Source organism: Oryctolagus cuniculus, chromosome 1 (assembly GCF_051225735.1).
Source record: "Oryctolagus cuniculus isolate XC-2025 breed Fujian yellow rabbit chromosome 1, ASM5122573v1, whole genome shotgun sequence".
Taxonomy (NCBI): domain Eukaryota; kingdom Metazoa; phylum Chordata; class Mammalia; order Lagomorpha; family Leporidae; genus Oryctolagus; species Oryctolagus cuniculus.
The window spans coordinates 70,127,266-70,152,433 of record NC_142867.1 but is presented as its reverse complement, the minus strand read 5'-3'; the positions used below and the strand labels follow the sequence as shown (position 1 = coordinate 70,152,433).

General features: G+C 51.6%; 1 protein-coding gene across 24 annotated transcripts in view; it reads left to right on the top strand.

The window, feature by feature from the left end:
* Window positions 1-25,168, top strand: part of TENM4 (teneurin transmembrane protein 4) — a 1,939,017-nt gene that overhangs the window by 1,545,350 nt on the left and 368,499 nt on the right. The window lies entirely within an intron of this gene.

The window sequence follows — 25,168 nt, the reverse complement described above, 5'->3', positions numbered from 1 at the left end:
CAATCATCTCATCATAAGTCAGGAAGCATCTGTATGTCAGGACCACATTGTACCCCATTAGTCCCATGGATGACTGCTTGTCAACTCAAAGTCAAACAAAAATCATGGAAATGACAAAACATGAGAATCTTCGCTGCAACTTCCCCGCAACCTCTGGAGTGCTAGCTCCAGACTCCTTCCTCCATCCCCGTCGCTGCTCCTCCCCGGGGCTGGGAGGTGTGTGGAGAAAAAGATGACAGCTGGTCTACCTGCCGCCCTTCACTGCTGGTGGGAAGGGCTCACTTTCGAGGCTTTCGGCAGCCCTGCTGGAGCTGAGCTCCGGGGATATATCATTGTCGGCCATGTTTTACACCGGGCAGCACCAAGGAGGGTCCTACTGGGGTCTGACGGTGAAGCCGAGCTCCCGAGGGGGACAATGACCTCCACACCTCTAAAGTTCCTCTCTCCCCACTAGGGAACCATCTGCACTCCCACACCCACCTTCCCACTGACACCCAGGCAAGCCAAAGTCCCCCACCCCTACCCCACCATACACTGCCCAGGAACCCGGGATTACAGGGCAGCACGGGGCCTGGCACTGCAAAAATAGGGACTGGAAGCCCCAGCTTCATCCCTGGCCCAGGGTGTATCCTTGGGTGGGGTGCATCCTCTCTCTGGGCCTCAGTTTCCTTTCCTCTAAAATGATGTATGTGAAGTCAGTTTCCTGTGCTCTGAGAATGTTGATGGTTCTCAGGTGGAGGAACGTAGGAGACGCTGCGTCACACAAGCAGCTTTACTGCAGGACTTCTCGGGGCCTTTGGGGTGCCATTGTGCATCTCCAGCCACTAGCGGGACCCGTGTTCTGAAACACTTGGCTACAGCTGTCCTGCAGGCCTTCCCAGCATTCTGTGATTGTCCGTGCTCTCGTGCCCCAACTGAAAGTGCACGAGAGGGAACCAGCCGTGATGACCTGAACGGTTCCAGCTGACCGGCCCCCAAACGCGGGGCGCAGTGCCTCAGGCCTGTGACCGCATGTCTTCTCCCAAAACCCTTTTAAGTCGGTTCTGTTGCCCCCACCGCACAGTATAACGAAACTGCAGCCCAGAGAAGTTAAGAGACCGGCACAATCACACAGCAAGGTGAGGTTGCGGCTTCGGCCTATGATGCTTCATTCTTTACTCTCATAGCCCTGGCTCGAGTGAAAGACTTGGGTTGCTTGCTCTTTGGAAGGCTTCTGGCCATGGTGACAAATGCCCATTCTCCATGAAGTCCTGACGGGGTGGGGGGTGGTGTGCATCGCCCACAGTGGCTGTATATTCCCTGAGAGCTGAATTACGGCTGAATTGGGCTTCTGTTGGGGGATAATGACATTCAGTGAGCCTGAGGAGCTTCAGCCTTGGATAATGAGGACAGGAGACTGTGGCCTGCTGCCCCTGCCACGCTGCCCTCTCTGTCTCACACCTCACTTTCACACCAGCCACAAAACTCTAGGCCTGTGTACTCAGAGCAGGCCGGCAGCCCAGGGAGCTGGGCAGGGGACTCTAACAAGAGGCCCCTGGCCTCCTTATCCCTTCCCTGCCTGGACGTCCCAGGCCAACACACTTGTCCACTTGCTTCCCACAGGGGAGGGTTACAGAAACAGCTTTGCTAACTCTTGGGTCCACATCATGACGCTGAACGTAGGAATGGCTCACTTTATTCACCGTGCGCTCCCCTACGCCACCCTATCCCCAACGTGGAGCTTGGGAACCAAGATAGAGAGAGCCCAAGGGCGTGTCCAGCTGAGGTAAAGCCAGGCTTGTCACAGGGTCTTGGTCCCCACTCCCTGCTCCCCCCCCACCCCCACCCCACTCTCCCATCCGCGTCGCTGGCCCCAGCTCTCGCCTGTTTCCTCTGATGAAAACGCAGATCTGACTGTCGGAGTAGAGATGGATTCCACCTGACGTGTTAGCTGACATGTGACAGTGTGGCCATTTTCCAGTAGAGGGCCACCAGCCACCTTGTGCCAAGGGCCTGTGGCAGGCACATGGGAGAGCCCCTTCATCCTCATGGTAACGTAAGGGCATTCCGTTTGCCAGATGAAAAAACTGAGACTCCAAGCAGGTCAGCTGACACCACCACCAGCACGTCGGCAAAGCTCAGCTCGCAACTCGGCTCGCTCTATCCTTTAACCTGGGCCTGGTGAAGTCAGTGAGGGCACTGGACTCCCAACGGAGGCTGCCGGAAATGCACAGCTGGGTTCTGGGAGATCCTTAGCAGATAAATGGGCAATGCAAAGCATCGCCCCCGGCCACTGGCAGCCACGGAGCCACGGCTCTGCCTCCACGCCTGGCCGGGCATTAGTCAATAGTCATTGTCAACAATATTGATAGCGGTGGAGGCTTCTGCTGAGGTCACGGCCATGCTGCCTGCAGCTGCCATCAATAAGAACTTTTATGGGGTCCATTAAAGCCAATTTCTACCCCTGAAGGTTAATGTCAGCAGCTTTTATGTCACTGCTTAATATCTAAAATAAATACAGAATTGACTGGGTAATGTAAACACAAATCTTGCCCCCCAGGCAGAGCCCAGCCCTCAGGCCTTTTCTGCTGAGAGGGGCCTTGCAGGCTGGCGGCTGTGAGGAAGAGCTGGCACGCCGGGCATGTCGTGGGCATTCGGCACAGGCTTTTTACAGAGCCGAGGTTGCAGTCTGAGCTCCGTTCGCCACCCCTGGGTCAGGATGACACGGTGTCGCTAGTCGACTCGGCCTGTGATTTGTTCTGTCTCTGTGCTGAGCTCCTTCAGCAGGCCAGGCATTCATGTAGAATGCAGAGTGGCGATGAATCAAGGGGCAGGTGGAGAAGGAACCTCTTCCCTGTGGTCCTGTGCTCTAATAGAGGCGTAGGGGCAGTGTCTGGGGAAGGCAGGAGGCACAGAGACCACCAGCATCAGCGTCCAGAGAGGACGACTGGCCTCAGGCCCCAGCTGGGTGACCTTGGGCAAGTCCCTTCACATCTCTGAGCCACAGTTTCCTCAATCTGCAAGCGAGAAGCCAGGGGTCACCAGATCTCAGTGGGGCGGGAGCAGTGGCTGGGTTTAGTGAGCACAGAGCTTCAGTTTGGGATCCAGAGAATGTTCCGGAAATGAATAGTAACAATGGCTGGACACTATTGCAAATATGCTAAATGCCTGAACACCAAAAAAAAGTAAAAAAGATTGGATTTTGTTATATATATTTTACCTCACCCGGTTTTTAAAAATAAAAAAATGCCAATGCCATCTTCCCTCCTTGAAGGGCTGCTGTGATTGGTTCTACACTGTTTGAGAAACATCTGGCCTGCGTTGGTCCTTAATTCACATTAGCCATTAATATTAATTTTCTAACGAGCTGGGGGATGATGGTAAAGCAGCCACTCGTTTTGCCTGAGGGTGCCCAGGCGCGTTCCTTCATTCCGCCCGCGGTGTGCACCTGGGCTCAGAGGCCTGCGAGGATTTCTCTGAGCACAATGGATCTGAGGCGAGCATTCCCAGTGGAGGCAGTGGCGCAAGGCAACACTCGGAGGCATGACGAGGCCCGGTCGGCTGGGGAAATGGTGAGAATGGACTGTGTGCTTGAATCCTAGAGCTAAATTGAGCGATTCCCTTAGACAGGAACCAATGGGATAGAAGCAGAGTTACCCCCCAAATCCTCAAGCAGCCCAGTGTCAAAAGGGAAATTATTGGTTAATCTAATTAGGCAGCCAGACTGCTGATGGCAAGCCAGCAGATGAGGTGAGCATCTCTAAGCATGGTCAGAAAGCAGTTCATTACCAGTTCAACTCAGTACATCTTCTACCCTCCCCGGCCCCTTACCCGTAAGAGCTGGCTTTAAAAGTCTGTAAGAATGCGTCGTGAAGTTGCAGAGTGGTCAGGGTAACACAGCAGCCCAGCCCACTGCACAGCAGGAACGACAGGACAGCATCTTCTGCAGCGGGACTTGGGTGCCATTGGCCAAGGTGGGGACCGGACCCCCGTGTTGACTGCTGCCTTGGTGCCAGCCCACACTTCCTCCCAGGCATGCAGAGGCACCTGCTGTCTTCAGGGGATTGGAGTCTCCAAGTGGGACAGAGTTTCCCATGAGACATTTGTGTAAACTGGGAGCCCCCCAAGTTCCAAAGATGACCAGAGCATGCCCCCAGAGTATCTGAGGGCCTCACCCACAACAAGCCTATTGAGTCTTATTTTTTTTAAAGATTTATTTCCTTATTTGAAAGGCAGAGTTAGAGGCAGAGAGAGGTCTTTTATCCTCTGTTTCATTCCCCAAACGGCTACAATGGCTGGAGCTGAGCCTATACGAAGCCTGGAGCTTCTTCAGGGTCTCCCACATGGGTGCAGGGGCCCTAGCACCTGAGCCATCTTCTGCTTTCCCAAATGCATTAGCAGGGAGCTGGGTTGGAAGTGGAGTAGCTGGGACTTGAACCAGCATCCATATGAGATACTGGCGCCACAGGCAGTGGCTTAACCCACTAGGCCACAGCATCGGCCCCATCCATTGAGTATTAACCTCCTCTCGTTTTCTAGCTAAGGGCACTGAGATCTGGAGAGAGGAGCTGACTTGCTGAAGGGTCCACCACTCATGGGTAGCAGAGCTGAGGGTTGGTCTAGACCTGTCCGTCTCCAGTGTCTGTCATCTGTCTTAACCACTGTGTTCTACAGTTGGCCCTGTTTTATAGAAATGTTTTCATTAGCTTACTGCATAAATGGATGAAGTCTGAAAGAGAATTCTTACTGTATCTGGAACATAAACTAGTTTGTTGATGTTAGAAACTCCCAGAAAGGAAAATGAATCTGTACCCTTAGGGAGCTGATTAGGAGCTGGAGATCAAACCAGGCCAGTCTCAAATTGTGACTTGCTGGAGAAAAGACATTTGGAGTAGGGATTGTAGAGGCTTAAGATAAAATTCCAACCAGGAGGTGTCATAGATGGTCTCATGCAAAGAAGTGCTGGTCCCTGGCTGTGAGGAGTGGAAAGGACTGGAACAGGCAAGGCGAGGAGGTAACAAGTAGAAAGTGCATCCCAGGGGCTGGAGCATTAGCGTGTGTGGTAGAGAAGGAGGCAGGACAGAAAGCACTGGGACATGAAGTTTGCCTGTGAAATGGGTTTTCTGTGCTTGCTATTTCTTGAGCACCTACTGTATTCCAGCTCCTGTTCTAAGTATTGTCCCAGCAGGAATCTGACCAACCTGCCTCCATCATTCTAATGTGTAGATGAGGAGACTGATGGTGAACAAGCTAAAAAACTTGGTATGATGCGTCATGAGGGTATGTGTTACAGGAAGGACAGCTGAGTCCCAGGGTGAGGGAGGAGGTCATGGTTTGAGATGGGGTAGCCAGAGAAGGGAGCCTAGCGCAAGGCCTTGTTGGAGGTAAGGGAGGGAGTGGTAAGAATGTCCAGAGGAGAAGCAATCCTGGAAGGAACCCGGACTGAAGGGAGGGCAGGTGCCAGGGCTGATGTGGCTTGTTTGAACAGCGGCAGGGAGCCAGTGTGGCAGGCCAGAGAGCTGACCCAGGGCTGTGGGTGCACAGACCCATGTGAGGGGAGCCAGGAAGGATCTCACCAGGATCATTCCAGAAGCTGTGTTGAGAGTAGGCTGTTACAGACAGAGGTACCGCGCAGTACCCTGGAGAGGGTGGGGTCAGTAAGGGTCACATCTGCCCCTGGTGAAAGGAGCAGAGCTGCTTGGTAGCAGTGAGGCAGCCTCACACTGTTAGGTTCTATGTTCAAAATGGGATTTCCCCGGAACTCTTAAAGGAGTGGGAGCTTGGGGCTGGCACTGTGGCGCAGTAGGTTAAAGCTCCGGCCTGCAGCACTGGCATCCCATATGGGCGCCAGTTCTAGTCCCGGTCGCTCCCCTTCTGATCCAATTCTCTGCTATGGCCTGGGAAAGCAGTAGAAGATGGCCCAAGTCCTTGAGCCCCTGAACCCACATGGGAGACCCAGAAGAAGCTCCTGGCTCCTGGCTTGGGATCAGCGCAGCTCCAGCCGTTGCGGCCAACTGGGGAGTGAACCAGCAGATGGAAGACCTCTCTCTCTCTGTCTCTACCTCTCTGTAACTCTTTTGAATAAATAAAAATAAATCTTAAAGGAGTGGGGGCTCCCATCCAATCCTTCTCCTAACCTCGCAGCTATTTCAGCCCAGATGTGGGTCCTTTTGTCACCAGAATATTCCATACCCTGTCCCATGCTCCCTCTTGTAGGAAGTGACTGACCACGAGCCACGTCCCTTGTCTGTTGCTCACACCGCACTGCATCCTGTGCCGATCCTCTTGGTTTCTGACCCTGCTGCTTAACTCCCATTCCAGCCTTGCCTTGTCTTCCCCATGAGACTCTTGGTGCCATCTTTTTGCTGCTGCTGCTGTTATAATCTTGGCTTGCCATAGCCATAATCCCAGCTGTTCCTTCCACTCTGTCACATCCACCTGCCTTAGGGAAGTTTGACCGGGCACCTCTTCTCCATAGTTCTCTTTTGGGATTGCCCGTGTAACCTGGGAACTACTAGCATTGCTGTTCTTGGGAGTTTCTTGGTTTTTTAAAAAGATTTATTTATTCATTTTGAAAGAGAGATCTTCCACCCTGTGGTTCACTCCCCAGATGGCCACAACAGCCAGTGCTGGGTCAGGCTGGAGCAAGGAGCTTCATCTGGGTCTCCCATCTGGTTGGGAGGGCCCCAAACACTTGGGCCATCTTCTGTTGGTTTTCCCAGGCCACTGGCAGGGAGGTGGACTGAAAGTGGAGCAGCCAGGACAAGAACTGAAGCCCATGTGGGATGCAGGCAGTGGGTTAACCCACTGCGCCACAGCACCAGCCCCAGAAATTTCTGTCAAAGGACTTTGAGATGTCCTGAGCCAGGTTAAACACACCTCATATCCACTCCCCTGCTGCTCAGCTCTGTTTCCTTTCTGGTGGACTGCACAGAGCAGTGCCACCGCACCCTCCTTCTGAAGCAGGCAAGGAGGAGAAGGGAGTCAGGGAACTTCAAAGCTGTGCTAAATTAAGATAGATTGCATTCTTAAAACTCAGCTAAGACCCGCTGGGTGTGCAGAGAGATGCAGCAAACAAGAATTTGCTTTTAATTTGAACCAACTTGACTTTCAATTCCAGTGGGAAGCAGCCATGTGCACCATAACAAAATTCCTACCGAAAGGTGTTGGAGAGGAGTTTTCTCCCACCAGTAAACTTGGCTGTTTCCAGAAAGTAGTGGTTTCTGAGCCTGCATCAAGCTCATCCACCCCAGAATGACTTAGGAAAGAAAGAGAGGAACAAGATAGGAGGAAAAGAGCTTCCTGCCTACAGGAGCCTGGTGCTGGTGCTGGGGTCTGTGGACTGCAGGGATGAGTCTGCTTCCAGTTTGAAGCTGCATCGCCAGTCCCAGTGTGACCTTGGGCAGGTCACTTCTCTTCTCCGAGCATTTGTCTTCCCATCAGCCAAAGGAGGTTGTTGGACTCTCAAGTTGATGAGATCACATGGAGCGACCTTGGAAGCGCAGCTGACCACTGAGAACTTGGGTGATTGTGTGCAGGTGACTGACTGTGAGTGTCATCACCTGTAGCATGGCAATGAATGAATGCCTGTGCTAAGGTTGTAATGAAGATGCAGGTGGATGTGCACACATGACGGAGTCCAGACAGAGTGTCCCAGGTCAGAAACAACTGTGCAGTAAATTCTATATTTCTAGCCTCCTGACATAAAATTATAATATTACACAGAATACTGATGCAGGAATAGGGGACCTCACATATATCATGGTAGGTAATCTCTGAAATTTATATTTCATTTGTACTTCACCTACAGCACATGAAGGAGGTCATGTAAAGTGCACATGTGACTATGAATTTGAAGATTCCATGACTCGTGATGGCGGAGCCTTGATGGTGTTTGTAGGTCCCCACTGGGAGCGAGTGTGTACCTGGGCAGGGCTCATGGTCCAGTTGAAATGAGACGGGTTCTGGGACCAGATGGCCCTGTCCAGGGTCACAGGGCTCGTGTAGTGATAAAGCTGGAGTCCTTGGTGTGGAGAACGTGCTCTCCTCCTCCTCCTCCTGGTGCTCTCCTCCTCCTCCTCCTCCCCGTGCTCTCCTCCTCCTCCTCCCAGTGCTCTCCTCCTCCTCCTCCCCGTGCTCTCCTGCGGAAGTGGCTAGGAGCCCTCCGGTAGCCGTGGGCTGTGGGGATGGCAGGAAACGCATACTGTCCTCCCCGACAGGAAGAGCTGACCCAGGAGACTGCAGGGAGGGGCTGAGTCATAAGCCAGGTTCTCAAACCACTCAGCACGAAGGCAGCTGGAGGGGACCCGAGGCAGAGAAACGTGACTGCGACGTGGAGCCAGCACGGCTCGTGAGCTCCGGCTGCCCCTGGCCCCTGGGTCCTCCGCACAGATTGCGTTTCACGCTCATCTGCCAAACAGGTGGACTACCCTGCAGAATCGCCTGTCTCTCTCTGACTCTGGGCTGGGGCAGAGCAGGGCACAATGGGGGGGAGGGGCAGAGGAGAGGCTCGTGTGGGTTTGTGTAGAGAGGGTGGCCATAGTTACCCTGGCTCCCTGAAACTAGGCTCAGCGCAAAGCCCACCAAATACCTCTTGAAAGATGATGTCTCAGACAGGACCAGACACTCCCCCAAGCGCCTCCCACAGAAATGAGCTCAACTTGCTCTGATCTGGGGAAGCACTGGCCCCACAGGCACAGGACTCGGCTCCGACTCCTTTCTGGGCAGACTGTTTAGAAAACAGCAGATGCTTGCTCTGGCTGAAGCCAGTGGGCATGAGGAGGAGATGAGGCCAGAGAGAAAGCTGGGCTCTATTGCAGTAGAGGGTGGCTCTGAATTCCTTGCTCCTGAAGGAGACAAGGAGCCTCAGAAAAGTTTCAAGCAGAGAGAGGCTGAAGGTAACAGATACCTTCCTGGACTCAGATGAGGACAGACATCAGGGAGATCTTGCTGTTGAAAAGACCAGAATTGCCTTTAGCTTTGAATTGCAAGTAGATCAGCCAAGGGACATTGATTGCAGGACTCGCTGGAACCTACATTCGCAATACAGTTGCCCTGCACTGTTAACCATGAACTTGACTTACCAATAACTGCAGGTCCTGCCTCTGCTAGATTTAGACTCAGAGAATCCCTCAAAGGGAGTCCACCTAGATATCAGAGACTGTTTATAAAGCATTTGCTTGCACCTATCATGCCTGGCCTCTTGTCTTGATAACTTTGATTTAGTTTCCATTTCCTAGAAAACAGAACTTGGGCTGGGTCTAAGTGCTGATGCTGTATGTGAGAGGTGCAGTCTCTAAGTCCTGGGAGACAGAGAGGAGAAATGGAGAAAGGTGATGTGTCGCCCTGCCAGCCAGTTCTCCATGGCGAGCAGCAGTGACATGCCTGCTGTCTAAGCAGGTGTGCCCCCCACACCTGGGGATGCTGTCAGGCAGGCTGCACAGGGAAGTCATGCCTCCCGGACAGTGTTGGGGGCAGGTGGATGGGTCAAGCTGTTGGTAGGCTCTGCACAGCAGAACTCCATGGGTCCTAGAAGGATCAGCTGGCCGCAGTGGCAGCTGCATCATTGGGCTCAGGGTTCAGCAGGTGGGGACCCCAAGAGAATCAGGTAAAGTACAAAAGCTTGGGTGAATGACTCATTCACTGCTTCTCTCCCCCTCTCTCCTGCCGTCATCCCCTCCCCCTTTCACTGTATCGCTTGATAGAGTAAATACAAATATATTGAGATATGTATCAATAGATACGAATCCTATCAATAATTACAAAAATACTTGCTATTATATACTCAGAATAAGCCAGCTAGTATATACATTATTTTCAAATGCATATTTATTTTCATTCTATTTGGGGATGAGGAGATAAGAGAGACAGCAGACAAGCTCTTCCATCTACTGGCTGCCTCCCCAAATGGCCACAATGGCCAGGGCTGGGCCAGGCCAAACAGAGGAGCCCAGAACTCCATCCCAATCTCCTAGGTGGGTTGCCTCATGCCATGTTCTGCTGCTTTTGCAGACATATTTGCAAGGAGCTAGATCAGAAGTAGAGCAACCGGGGCTCAAACTGGTCCTTAGATGGGATGCTGGCATTGCAGGTGGCAGCTTAATCTACTCTGCCGTGGCACTGGCCCTGGCTGTTCCCATTTTACAGATGTTGAAATTGAGGCCTCTAAACCTGAAGCACTTTGCCAGCCAGGAAAACACAAAGCTGGTACCTAGCCCAAGTCTGCCTGCATTCAGAGCTCTTGCCCCTGGCTGTGTCACTGATGGAGGTGGGAGCATAAATGTATCTGAGTGACTACCAGTGGTTTTGCAGTTTCAGTAGCTCACAATCTACCAGACCAACCCCTCCAAACAACACCAAACAACTCACACTAACAAGCACACACTCTGGAGTCAACCTGCCTGGGTTCAAAGCCCAGATCTTCTGTTTATGGGCTGTGTGACACAAAGTAAATCTTGTCATCACTCTGTGCCTCAGTTTTCCCAGCTGGAAAATGGACATAGTCTTGGTAACCTCCTCAGTGTGGACATCAGGATTGAATGAGTTAAGTGTTTAGTACCTGGCACACAGAAAGTGCTATATAGATGCATGCTACTGTTACTGCACAGTACTTCCTGATGGGTAGAGGGTCTTCACATTTGTTAGACATTTGCGACAGCCTTTGAGGTAGGTTTGAGTCTTGTCCTTGTCTGAAAGTGCTCTTGGACCACACAGCTGCAGCGTGGCAGAGACAGGGTTGCACCCCAAGTCTGTGGGGCTCCACACTCCCGCACAGCAGCGCGTGACTCCGTGCAACAGCTGGTTCAGGCAGCTCTCACCGCCACAGCTGCCTCCCAGGTACCACGACCCGGTATGAAAGGCCCCAGCAAGCCTGATGTCCCTCCAGCCAACTTCTCTCAGTCTGCTCTGCCATCTCCTGGAAGAGACTTCCCTTCCAATAAGCAACCCGACACTGGAGAGGAACTTCCTTCCCTCCGCCACTCCGCAGCCCGGCCCCTAACTGTGTCTGCTCGCCTCCATTTTGAAGTGCTTCCAAGAGTGCTTCTCTGAATGTGCCTCCAAGAAGGAGAGAGGTGCATGGACAAAGCAGGTCAGAAGCCTGGCATAAACGAAAGGAGACGGGTTTGCAATTCCAGCTGCGATTCCTGGGTGTAGAGTGGGCTGCAGAGATGCGGAAGGAAACTCCCCCAAGAGGAAGCAGGGGGGAAAGGAGGCGCCTCCTGGGCATCTCTCCTCCCCTGAAGCCTCACCTGTATGCAGGGAAGAGGGAAACTGCTGGAGTCCCTAGGATTTACCCTAGCAACTGCCTGCGTGTGTGGCCTTCAGTGATGGGTCCCCTCAGCACCGGGGTTAGCAGTGCTGAAAGGTGGCCTGTTTGTGGAGAAGTTACCGTGTCCTTTTTCTCCCCAGCCAGATGTGCAAAGCTGTTTGGCCCCAGTGGTGGTGTTGTCATGTAAGGGGCATGTAATAGCTCACAGCCCTTTAATACCTGACATGTCTCTCAGTTCAGGCCCATGAGTCCGCACCTGCCTCAGAACCCTGACAGTAAACCTTCCACCTGGAGCCCCGGGCAGGTGTGCCCAAGGTTCAGAGAGTCCCCGAGGACTCCCCCAGCTCAGCACACAGTGAACTCACAGCTGAGATGCATACAGGGAAAAATCAGCAAAGGGAATGGGCCCATGGGCTCAAGTCTAGAGGAAAGCCCAGTACAAGCTTTTGAAATTCCTCTTGTAGCAGAGTGACACAGGACGTGGCTCCAGAAGTGACTCGTGCAGACACCTGCAAAGTGTCGTCCTACCAGGACCCCAGGATTTGACAGGGGGCTAGTCACATAGTTACCGTGGGTACCTCACAGGTGCCACATTCCAGACTCGGGAAGGGAGAGCAGGTGCACAAGCAGTGAGCCACTCTCCTCTCTGGGGAGTAGGGAGCTGCTCAGCAGTCCCACTCTAGACCCCCACCTGGAACCAGCGTTGGGAGCAGACCTCACTACGAGGCAGCTCAAACTCGCTGCGGAAACTTCTCTGTACCATGACTCTTGGACACCCGTCTGGGGCACCCCAGAGCTGCCCTAGCAGACTGCCCAGTGTGTGCTTCTCGGGAGAGCATCACGGCTGATTCTCCTTCCTGTAGCTGGGTGATTATGAACTCCAGGGACTGGAAATGGCTCAGTAAGCAGTGCTCCCTGTTGGTGCTGGTGATGAAAGTGAAGTGCAAGCGAAATGATGGCTCTTACTTGGAGAGGAGGGGTCCAGAAACCAGGTCTCATGACTCTCGCAGTGGGACTTGGTCTACAGTGGACTGGATGCAGTGAGGAGGTCAAGGGGAGCTGGGACGCTCAGTGATCACCCCTGGCCCTACCCTGCTTCTGCTCGGCAGCGGGGCAGGCAGGATGCTGGTGCCCAGCGCTGCAGGTGCCTGAAGTGCAGCAGACATGGTCTCTGCCTCAGGGTGCACAGCGTAAAGCAGGAGACTGACACCTGCCCACTGGGGCATTTCTTCTGCACAGTGATCCTTCAGGGCTACGGACTGCCCTGGGGATGAGGGTGGGGCCCAGAGACACAGCAAAGAAATGCAGCCAGACATGAGCAGCTGGGCGGAACAATTCCAAAGACGCCCTGCAGTTCTGAGCGCCTGTCCAGGGGAGCCAGAGCAGGACCCTGGGGAGAGGACCGTGTGCACAGAGTGGTCTCCCGCCCCTGCCAGTGCTGGAACACCACCGCCCTCGGGAGTTCCAGAGGCCAAAAACGCAGCCTGGAGGCTGTGGGGACGGGATGCCTGTTTGGTAGCAGAAGGAGGCTAGAGGGAAAGCTCGCTCTGGTGGTCACATATGGAAAAATCCCAGGCGCCTTGCTACCCTGAGTCGGTCTCTGCCAGCGTAGGGTGACATCCCTGCTAGTGGCATCCAGCCAAAGATGACCAGAAACTCACTGCTAGGTAGCTGGACACAGACGCATTTGCAAAGAGGAAGTATGCCCCAGAGGAGCCAGAGGGTGGTAGAGAGATGCGTAGGACCTGGCTCTGTGTTAGGGGATTTGGGAGTGGGTTCAAGGAAGTGGAGCTTTGCTCTGGCTTGGATACCGTCAGAGAGAATACGGGCATTTCTGTCCCTGGGTATCCTCTTATTTTTTATGCAGAAGGTAAGAAGGAAGGTGTGAGGTTGGTTTGAGGTAAAGTGTTAATAGAAAAGGAGGTCACTGTCACTCATTTTGTGGTTTGGACCATGTTCTTGTGTTTTCGTTCAGAAGTGACCGTGGGGTGGCCTTGTTGTGTCATAATCCGTTACGGACGCAGAATTACCTTGTCTGCAGTTGCTATGGAAAATCGTATCTATCCAACAGGAGAATGCCACGGCCCAGCTGTGAGTGGCAGGCTAACTCCCGGATGTCACAGACTGCTTTCTCTTCCTTATCCCAGACCGAAGAAAACTGTACCAAGTATGGCAGCTTGCTCTGAGGATCTTCAGAGACCTGTGCCCGTGACGCATCTCAGTGACAAGTGATAATGATAATGACTTATTTAATAATAATATGTAGACTTACACTAATGGACTAAGTGCTAGCAAACAAGTACACGCTTACTACATTCAAGTGGATGCATATTCGAGGAGGAGGAAGCTTGGCTTGCCAGCCTGTGCAGGGACACTGGGCTTAACTCGAGGACTGTCACAGCTCTGAGACAAATCCGAATGTCTTCATAGACAGGGAGTTCCCAGGAGGGCAGAAGCTGGGCCCTGGCGTAGTCTGGTGCTTGCTGGGAGCTGTGCCTGAACATCAGCAAGCTGAGCCGGTGCCACAGCCCCAGAGAGCAAGAGTAGACTCCATCTATGTTGTCTTCCTGCACAGCTGGCTAATTAACATGAAAACGAGCTGCCCATTATTGATCCACTTTGTATTCCGCCACCACGAGGATGTCTTCATGAAACACAATGTTCGGAGCTTTTGCGAAAGCTGAGGTGAGGTCTTCGAAGGGGAGAGCCTCTGGAAGGGCTTCCCGCCCCTTTCAGGGCATCATGTTACAGGCAGGAGTGGGGGCTCCGAAAGCTGCTGCACATGTGGCCCGTGGGGGAGGCGTTCTCTCTCCTCCAGTGGCCCACTTAGTACTTCCATTGAAACCTTGGCACAGATCTGTGTGGATCTAGGCGACTCCATGGTTATTCATCTGAGCCACCATAGTCAGGGCCTGGCACCTGAGGTGCCATAAGCGTGTACACATTAGACGGGGTCTCCTTGCATTCTGATGAACCATCGTGCCCATGTTTCAGAATACTAGACTGAGGCCAAGAAAGAATGGGCCCCACGTGAGTTCCCTGTGGCTGCTGTAACACAGCCACACGCCGCATGTCTCAGACTGGCGGTGTGTCACCTCCCAGCTCTGACTCACAGGGGACTCTTTCCTGCCTTGTTCTTGCTGCAGCTTTGACATCCTTTGCCTTGAAGTCACGTCACTCCTATCTCTGCCGTCATCATCATGTGGCACCCTCCCTGTGTGTCCCTGTCTTCCCGTAAGGACGCTGGTGAAATCGAACAGGGACCTGGAGTCTCCCATCTCCGTATGGCCTCGTGTTCACTAATTACATCTGCAGTGATCCACCCTAAGGGGCTAGAGGTTAAGACTTCAACCCAAACTTTTGGGGAGAGAAAACTAATTCTTCCCATGGGAGATGCCAGTTGGTGCCAGGTACTATGCTGGGTATTTGAACCTCTGACCACTCAGAGGCCTGGCTGTTCGGTGAGTTGGCAGCATTTTGGTGGCACATGAACTGGGAGAGGAGAAGGCTCTCCGATCTGAATGACAGAGCAGTAGCCATACTCCGTGTTGGACTACAGCGCCCCTAAAGCCTGGCTGCAGCTCCCTGTCCCTCTGCCTGGCTTACACCACCTTATGGCTGAACAAACTAGGTCAGCAGCCCAATCCTGGGCACCTTCTAGGTGCGTCGGCCCTCTGCTGGTTGCAGTGCCACAGAGAAGACTTCTGAGACCCTGTGGGTGACCATGTGGTCCATGCCTGCAACACCAGGAGTATGAGTGCGTATGGGAAGGGCAGGGCCAGGTGCTTCTCTGTGGGTGTGTTGGGGTGGAAATGCATGTGTGTGATGGCAAGTGGGAGGGACGGGGATGCTTGGTGTTGTGTGCCAGTGTGTGGCAACATCAGTGTGTGAGAGTGCACCTGTTGAATTTAGAACCAGTTGGCAAGCAAGCAAGGCTGAAGTCTTTCTTCTTATTAAGGTAGGGGAAAAACGACTTTGGGGCTTTTTTTTTTTTTAACTTTTAAAGAAAAGGCAGCAGCCGCAGCATGCTGTTAACGGTTGTTAATTAGGGACAGATCCCAGGGAAGCCACTGCTGTGGCAGCACCAATAAATCACTCATTAACTGTCCAAGGCTGTCTGCCTCCAAGTCAGGCTTCTGTGCAGCTGGGGCTCCAGCAGCAGCTGGGCCAGGCCTGACGGTCAGCCTGCCAGTAAGGAGTGGGGGTGGCCTGCGTCTCCCGATCCCTCTCCTCTTCACCCAGGCCACACCAGGCAGGAGAAGACGGGGCTGGACCACAAATTGCCGATGTACGAACTCAAGTCTAAGCCTCCCTGCATCAAAGGGCTCCCTGCTCCAGCCCCTTCTGACCTCATTGGCCATCGCCTGCCTTGGTTCAGGTCCCAGCTCCGCTGTGCACAGGCTTCTTAGAGCCAAGGCTGTGCTCGCTCTGTCTCCCACGGCAGCGAGCTTGCAGTGGGCACTCGGGAAATCAGTTCTTGCCTGAACAGCCCCTGCCAGCTTTCTCACCAAAGCAGGATCCACCAGCAAAGTGTTAAGGCCCTGATTTTAGCTAAACCACCATAGACCTGGAGAAGTGGGAAAGGGAATAAGTGCTTAGTGGGCAAAGGGTTTCTTCAGAGGGTGATGAAAATGTTTTAGAAGTAGGTAGTGGTGATGGTTGTACAGTGTCAGAATGTCCTAAAGGCCACTGAATTGCACGCTTCAGGATGGTTCAGATGGGGACAGGCATTTGGCCCACTACTTAACATTGCCAGTTAAGACCTCGCATCCTGTCTCAGAGCACCTCCAGGTTGAGACTCCCGCTTCCTGCCAGTGCAGACCCAGGGAGGCAGTGGTGATGGCTTCAGTGGTCGGGTTCCTGCCACCCACGTAGGAGACCTGGACTGAGTTCCCAGCTCCCAGCTTAGGCCCCAGCCAGGCCCCAGCTCTTGTGAGCATTTAGGGAGAGAACCAGCACCGGGGGGTTGGTTCTCTCTTTTTCTGTGCCTCCTGAATAAGTAAATGAGATCGTTTAAAATAAATGGTTAAAATGGTGAACTTTACAGTATGTACAGACATCTATAGTTTGAAAATACTTTTAAGGACCTACCCAGAGCATCCTATACACTCATCTCTTCAGCACAGACTCATGGCTTGCATCTATCTGCAGGCTCAGGCCACAAGGATCCAGCAGCGTTGGAGGTTAGGCGATACGAACCAGCATGCTACAGATTCGTGCTTCCTGTTTTAACACAAGGAACCTGTGTAATCCTCAAAACACTGGGAGATGGCACTCTTGGCCCCCACTGTACACATGAGACAACTGCAAATCACAAAGGAGGGAGGGTACTTGCCCAAAGGCGCACAGCTCCAAAGGGATGGAACAGGATCTGAGCTTGAATCTGTCAGCAACAGGCCCACCCTGTTTCCACTATGATGCGCTTCTTCCTAGTTTCAGGCCCAGCCCTTGCAAGCTAATTTAAGCTCAGCACAGTGAGAGATGGAAGCCATTGTGTGCAGGGCAAAGTAGACAATGGCCAAGGACAATCCCTGTGCCTCCTTTGGTAGAGGCGCCTTCCGGCTCTCCCACCTGCCACTCAGCCCACCCCCTGCCACTCAGCAGCGCCAGCCCAGTGATCTTTCCAACCCAATTCGCTAGATGCTCCCAGTGAGACATTTTTATTAGCGTCCTGACCTTCTTGCTAAGCAGTCAGCTCAGGAACCGGTGACTTTGGAATGACATTTTTTATGTTTGTGTTTGTTCTTGGAAAGACGTAGAATCAATCTGAAACTCACAGCCAGCCTGTGCTGTGTGCTTCACTGAAACGCGTGGTGAGACCTTGGGATCGTTTCTGAAGATTTTTGCCACATGTACAAAGATATTTGGCCAAATCTGGTGTGAGTGTTGCAGGGTCGGGGGAGAGCGATGAGAATTAGAAGGCTTTGGTTGGGGGAGCTCAGAAATCTCCATCCTGGTGACCAAGTCCAGATGTAACCCTGAAAGCATGAAGTTCAAAGTCAGTAGGATTATGGGTTGATGGAAAACTGGCAGAAATACGTCATCCGTACCCTTCCTGCTGACACCGAGGCCCGCACCGGAGCCTGTGTGTGGTTTGGGTTGGCATTGGGACAGACATGCTTCAGAGAGAGGAATCAGAAGGTTAAACCCTGCCTCGGGGCCATGGCAGTAAGAACAGCATGGAGTGGGAAAGGGAGACACTGGGGTAGCGATTCCAAGCTGTGTTCTTTTGACTCCAGTTTTGTTTTGTTTTGTTTTTCTATACAAAATTGTTCATTCTTGCATTCCTGCAGTTGTTCGTTCATTCACTCATCAAACGTTCGTGGAAAAGTTGATATTTCCAGGATCTGCTTTAGTGATTCTAGACTGAAATGAGATTTCCTTATTAGTCAGTATGTGAATGGCTACATGGTTCCCGCATGTTACAGTAACAAACAACCATAACATCTTGGCTTGGAAGACTATTTCACGTGTTAGGTACCCAGCATGCTTTGGGAGGGAGAATTTGCTCCACAGTCTCTCTTGAACCCAGAGTGACAGACTCCACCAGCTTGGAGCTCCACCATCTGGAGCAAGTGTCTTTTCTGCCTGCCTGTAGTCCTGACTTAGCTACGGGGGAGCAGGGAGATGTGTTCCTACCATGTGCCCAGGAGCAGGAGAGAGCTGATGCGGCGAGCACTAGGAGTCTCTACCAGAACTTGGGTGAATACCGCTGAATGCCTTGCCCTAAGGTGTTTCCAGTGAGTGCAAGGGACAATGGACCAGACCGCAAAGCTGAGGGAGGTCAGAAGTGTGCTGGAGAAGGGGAATGAGAGTCGTGATGTGCCATCTGATGGAGGGAGGCCCTCACCGGGTTCTTCCTGAGTGTGGCAGGGGGTGCCACACTCTAGCCGGCAGCTGCCGTGACATGTGACATGCTCATCTGTGCAGGTACCGTGTGACTCCAGGCTCGGGGGGGTGCTGCAGGTGGCGGGAGGGGCGTCTGGAGAAGCGGGACTCTGAATGCTCTGTGCGGTTTTTTGGACTTTGTTCTACAGGGAAGGAAAGACATTGAAGAACTTTCTAGAAAGTGATGTGATCCACGTGTATATAGTTTTTAAATTTTTGTTTGAGAAGCAGAGAGAACTCTCATCTATTTGTTCACTCCTTAATGCCTGCCTCAGCTGGGGCTATGGTAAGCCAAAGCCAGGATCCAGGAACTCAGGTTCAGTTTTCTACGTGAGTATCAGGGACTCAACTACTTGAGCCTCACCACTGCTTTCCCAAGGCCCACATTTTCAGGAAGCTAGAATCGAGAGCCAGAGGCAGGTATCAAACCCAGACACTGAGATGTAATACACAGGAATCATAACTGGCATTGTAACACCTAAATGCCTGCCCCTGTATGTATATTTTGGAAATATCATCCTGAGTTCCACCTAAAGGAAGAGAGCTTAAGACAGAGGGTGCGGGGCTGGCGTTGTGGCATAGCAGATTAAGCAGCCACCTGCAACTCTGGCATCCCATATGAGTGCCAGTTCGATCCAGCTCCCTGCTAATGCCCTTGGAGAAGCAGTGGACGATGGCCCAAGTCCTTGGGCCCCTGTACCCACATGGGAGATTCCTGGCTTCACCCAGCCCAAGCTGTTGTGGCCATTTGGGCAGTGAACCAGCAGATGGAGGATCTCTCTCTTTCTCTCTCTCTCTCTATAACTCTGCCTTTCAAATATATAAAATAAACCTTTTTTTTTTTTTTTTTGACAGGCAGAGTGGACAGTGAGAGAGAGAGAGAGAAAGGTTTTCCTTTTGCCATTGGTTCACCCTCCAATGGCCGCCGTGGTTGGCGCGCTGCAGCCGGCGCACCGTGCTGATCCGATGGCAGGAGCCAGGTACTTATCCTGGTCTCCCAAGGGGTGCAGGGCCCAAGCACTTGGGCCATCCTCCACTGCACTCCCTGGCCACAGCAGAGAGCTGGCCTGGAAGAGGGGCAACCGGGACAGAATCCGGCGCCCCGACCGGGACTAGAACCTGGTGTGCCATGGCGCCGGCCAAAATAAACCTTTTTTAAAAAAATGGATAAATTTATTTTTCCATGAAATAGTAATAAGAATTAAAGAAATATACAGCTTAAAGCAGTTGAAATGACAGTAAAATTTTAATGGTAATTGTACATTATAGGCCAGAGGAAAAATGAATACTTTAAAATAATTAACTCACTTCAAAAATTTTGCTGAATAATTCACCTGAAATGAAGCAGACACAATGGTGGCTGGGATCGGGCACCCTGTAAATGCAATAATGCCACTTCATCCTTCTCAGAAAAATCGTGATCCTAGTAAAACAGTGGCCCGGTTCTGCTCCCTCCTGACAGAGGCTCCCTCTGCACGCTGCCATCTGCAAACGTGTCACCAATCTACCTAAGGAGGCTCATTTTGGGTCCACGTAAAAATACTTCCAGTAGTCAGAGAAATGTGACTTACTCAGCCTTACTCAGAGAGCAGAGGCTTAAAATCTCAAACGTATTGGCGGGTCATGGCTTTCTTCCAGTGCTCAGTTAGGTCAAACTGCCTCATAGACTTATAAATGTAAAAAGATAAAATTACATCTCAACAGCAGCCAAAAATGTGTTTTTTATGTATTTACAATTTTTCCATATTTACATGACCATATCAAATACTGTATTGTAGAAATAAGAGACCATCTATAAAGGCATTCAGTTATTGCCCTAGCATTACTTTTTTGTGCAAATAAACTTCTCAAACTTCCTACAAAGCTAAAGACAGTCAACATTGCGAAGGCTACCATCCATGGTTAAAGAGCCAAATCTTTCCAAAATATGAATATTTTCAGCAAGTTCTTTAACCACTCCTCCCACTTGTTCCTTTAATTTCTTCATACCAAGAGTCATTTCCACTAATGTGTTAGAACTTGGATAAATTGGGGTCGTGGTATGTTTGATTCCACTGGAGGCTGCAAACATTTTCTGAGGCAGAGTTTCTTGTAACTCATCAGTATAGTCTTGATACTTTGATACTTCTTCTTCAATATCAAAAAACTGTTGGAGATAACAACTGTTTCCTAAGATGAAGCATCTTCCTCATCCACTCTTCTCACTTATCCAAAAATGCCTCGTATTTTTTAACACATTCATCTGAAAAGTAGGCCATAGCTTTTGTTGCATGGTGATACAATTTTTCCTGTCAAATTTGTGGATTTGTTCTTCGTTATAAGCTAGTCTTCATTCTGCTTTGTCTTCTTTGAACTGGTAGTGAATCTCTGTGATGCAATTCAACAGGACTTGTAGTTTTTCTGCATTTCTGTCTTTTGGATGCATGCCTTCTTGATGTGCCCATGCATCCTCCAGCAGTCCATCTGGAGATGACCTGCTGTCCACATCCTGAAGACTGGCTTCTGTTGTCCCCTGAGAACCAGAAAGTCTCAGCCATTTTGTGTGAATGTCTGAAATTTCACCTAACTCTGCTGCTTCTAGATTGATCTTCATCAACTTAAATACATAAAATAAATCTTCTAAAGACAGACAAAACGAGACAGCAGCCCCAGCATCAGACTTGAGCAGTACTTTAGGTGGGAAAATGGGTCAGATTTGATCACCAAGTAGAGGTCCGAGTAAGCGAGGACATGGGTGCGAGGATGGTGACCCGGTTCGTCACTGGGGTATGGCTTAGTGTGTTCTGGCGCCGTCACAGAAGAGCTCAGCGTGGATAAAGAACGAGCAACAGAAATGGGTTGCTGCCAGTCCTGGAGGGGGGGGAGCACAAGACGGAGGTGCCGGCAGATCATGTGTGGTGAGGGCTTGTTGGCTGCATCACAGAGGGCACTGCCTCTCTGCGCCCTCGCAGGTGGCAGGGCAAGCCAGCCCCCTTGAGCCCCTTTTCCAAGGGCGCACATCCTCCTAAGCTGATGTCCTCCCAGAGGCCAGCAGCAGGGGACTGGTGTGGCTGTGGTGGGAAAAGGCTGCAGCTGGGCCTCGCACCTGAAGACCCTCCCAGTCCGGGTGTCCGTGAAGCACCTGCAGAGGGTGCAGAGACCTGGGAGAGGATCTGCCTGTGAAATGAGAGGTGTAGGGCTAAGAGTGCCTCTCTCCAAGGATCTCAAATGACACATCCAGGCGCCAGGATTGCTTTTTAGATTCTGTGTCAATCTGGGCGCTTTCAAAATGGAGTTGTTTCCTCCCACCTTGCTCAGCCAGTCCCTCGGCTGTGGGGAGTCACTGCTGGCAGGGTTCTCACAGCCTCCATCATGGTGGCCCCAGCTGCAGCCCTTGTCCAGACCCCAGTGCCCCGAGGGCTGGCTCTTCATCCTCTGCCCTGGCACCCAGGAATTTCTTGAACAAATGAATGAATTAATGACAAGCGACTCCCAACTCTTCGGTCCCTTGTGAGAACATAAATAATACTTCTATTTTCCAAATGCCTTTTATAAATGATCCTTCACCAAATTAAAGTAAATATTTGTGTTAACTTCTACCAACCAAGTCTCTGGGGGATTTGACACCTTTTCATCTTCAGAGGGTTTCCAATGTAAGAACTGCCTTCCCCCCCGACAGAGGCCCCTCTTTGTAAACAGACACACAGATGTGTTCACATGCACCAGCAAACATGCCTCTGGCCAGGTTTCAAAAGAACCTTCTCCAGCAAGGAAGAATAAATTGTTTCTTCCATTTTTAAAAAAATGCCTTTTCTGTGCCAAGAGTTGTGTTAAGAGCTTTCCGTATCTGTTAGGATTTTCCTTGTGGTTCTCTGAGCTGGGTATTCTGGTTCCTGCTTCAGAGAAAGGAAATCTGAGCTCAGATAGCAAGGGAGAGACAGTCAATAACCAAGCTGAAATCCTTTGAACTCCTGAATTTCTTTTCGTTTGAGAGGGAAGGAGTGAGGGCGATCCATTGATCAATGGATCTCCCATTTACTGATATACTCCACAGATGCCCGCAACAGCCAGGTCTGGACTAGGTCAAAAGCAGGAGCCAGGAACTCAATCCAGGTTTCCCACGTGGAAGGCAGGGGCCCAAGTGCTTGAGCCATCACCCGTTTCCTTGCAGGGTCTGCATTAGGAGGAAGCTGAAATCTGAAGTGGAGCCGGGACGCAAACCCAGGCTCTTGGATATGGGATGTGGGCATCCCAAGCAGACTCTTCACCACTAGGCCAAATGGTGCCTCTAACACCTCAGTTTCTGACCTCTGATTTGCATTGTTGCCTCTGGACATTTGGTTTGCAGATCGCTTGCATGAGATACAAGCAGGGTATAGATTCTGGGGCCCCACTGCAGATTTACTGGATGAAACTCAAGAGAGAAGCTTGGGAATCTGCAATTTAAATAAAAATCCCAGGTGCTCCTGATGCGCAGTAAGATTTGACAGCCTATACTTCATGCCTTAGAGAACTTTTTGTTCCAGGGGAGAGAAGAAACCCAGGGGGAGTAACCGTGCCCTGACCTCGGTGTGCCTGGCACCAAGCTTGGCAGGTCTGGTTGTGTGCAGAACGGGCGGCAGCCTCTGCCCCTTCCCTGGCTCTCCAGGCTGCACTGGCCAAGATGGAAAGCTTCCTCTGTTCCCCTGCTTTTCATGGCAAGCTTAGGTTGATGTTTTCTCTCCGCTCCATATGGATTTTGCAATTAACTCACTAGAAAAGTAAATCACAGGGTGCCTGGAATAATAAATGCAGCTAGCACCAGGCCTCAGCCAAGTGGACTAGGACTGGATCCAGAGCATGACTAAGGCCACTGGGCTGATGCGGGAAGAAGCCCAGGGGCTGGCAGCTCCTGGAGGCTGGACAAAGCCCACAGATGAGGAAGAGGGAGAGGCAAGCAGTGGGTAAGCGTGAACCCTGTGGGGTTTGTGCAGCATAATCTCTCAGGAGTTTTATGTGCCTCATCTCATCCGTCCCATACAACAGCTTCAGGTCAGTATTACGGCTCGCATTTTGCAGAACTAACTGAGCCTCCAGGAGAGAATGGCTTCCCAACTTTTAGCTTCTCCAGGAAACCTTCCTACTCTCTCCTGACCCACTGTGGTCTTTCCTATCTCTGAGGCAGTAGAGTAGGGAGAGCTTCTTACATACATAGTCAGGGGACAGTGAGAGCTGACCTTGGGGAGCCTGGCTCCTCATCTGTGAAGTGTAGGATGACTGTTGCTGGGTAGCAGGGCTGTCGTGATGGGATCTGGTATCCTGTGCACCCCAGACGCTACCTGGCACATCACAGGCAGCTGGAGCCTTACTCTCCCTTACCTCCACATTGCTCCCCCACACTATTTCCTGCCACAGAATGAGTGACACCTCTTTCAGAGTTTAAAAAAAAACCTGTTTGACAGCAGTCGTTGGAGCGAGCATCCCCAAAGTCCCCAAAGTTCTGCAATGTGGCCGAGGACTTTGATTGTACATTGTTTTTTTTTTTTCTTTTGATAGTCATTCCAAATATCTATCGTGAGATGCCATGTGACGGGAAGCCCCCGCCCCACTCCTGCCAAGGAGAAGGCGCAGTCCTCGCCCGCCCGGGGCCACCCAGGGGAGGCGGCAGCATCGCATTTGTGTAAATTATGTAATGCAAATTTTTTAAATCTTCGCCTTAATACTTTTTTTAATTTTCTTTTTATTTTGAATGGTCAGCCATCGTGGCCCCCCTTTTTTGTCCCCCAACTTGAGATGTATGAAGGCTTTTGGTCTCCCTGGGAGTGGGTTGAGGTGTGGAGGCAGCCAGGGCTTCCCTGTACACTGACGAGACCAGTTCAATAAAAGTGCACACCTGAAAAAAAAAAAAAAAAAACCTGTTAGGTTACAGAAGGAACAGGGAACAGGGGTACACCAAAGCTAGCACAAGGAGTGGGATTTATAGAAGGGTTACATGTGGCCCGCTAAAGTGACTGGCGTGGAAATCAAGAGCAGTTGCCAACCCATCTGGTGGTGTTGAGAGACTGGAGCCAGCTGGAGGTTCCAGGCTCAGGGCTGGTGGCAAGTCCTTCGCCTAACTGGCCCTCAAAAACAAACAAACAAACAAAAAAACTACAACACTATGTGTATGTCTTTCTGCTTCTTAGTCACTGGCTGCTTCCAATTTTAACATTTGAAAGAAAGAATCTGATTGGCTGAGCCCATCATGTATCCTCCTACTGTTGCATGGGTGGAGCTTAGCAGGCCAGAGTCACGTGGCATAGGACTGGGCAGCCTGGGCCATCCCTCAGCAGCAGCTTGGGCCAAGCTGCCTGCTTCTGAAAGGACCATGGGCAGACACATACAAAATGAGTCTATTTGTCCTTGCTGGTGCCAATCTAGACTTTTCTTTCACCTCACAGGAAGAGAGATTTCAAGCAGATGTTTGGCCCAGAAGTTAAGCTGCTGGTTAGGATGCTTGCATGCAGTACCTGGGTTGGAGTCCTGACTCTGCTAAAAAGCCGCAGCGGTTGGGTTCCTCTCACTCACGTGGGAGCCCTGGATTGAGTCCCCTGCTCACGGCTTCAGCCTGGCCCAGTGCTGTCTGTTGTGGGCTTTCAGAAGTGAACCAGCACATGGGAGCACATGTGCACTCTATCAGGATGCTTTGTTTTTCTTAAGGAAAAATGTAGTCTTGTCCACCTTTCTACCCCCTCCCACTGGGCCTGCATTCAGTCCTCAGGGAAGGCCTACGGGGTGAGGTAGAGACACACAGAGGTTCTTAGAGGAAAGTCCTAACTCAGACGGTGGGTCCTGTGCCTCCCTCCGAGGCTGTGCTGCCCACCTGCTGGTCCCTAGGGCTCTTTCCTGTGGAGGAGATCTGCTGGGGACCGTGTGCAGGGCCTGGTACACCTGTCCCTGTGACAGTACCCACGTCCCAGTGCGTTTAGCTTACCAGCCAGAAAGTGTTTTCTCTTCCTGCCTCCAGAGCCTAAAAACCACAGATTGCTTCCTGCTTCTCACAGCTTCCCAAGCAGTAAAGATTCTGACATCGGA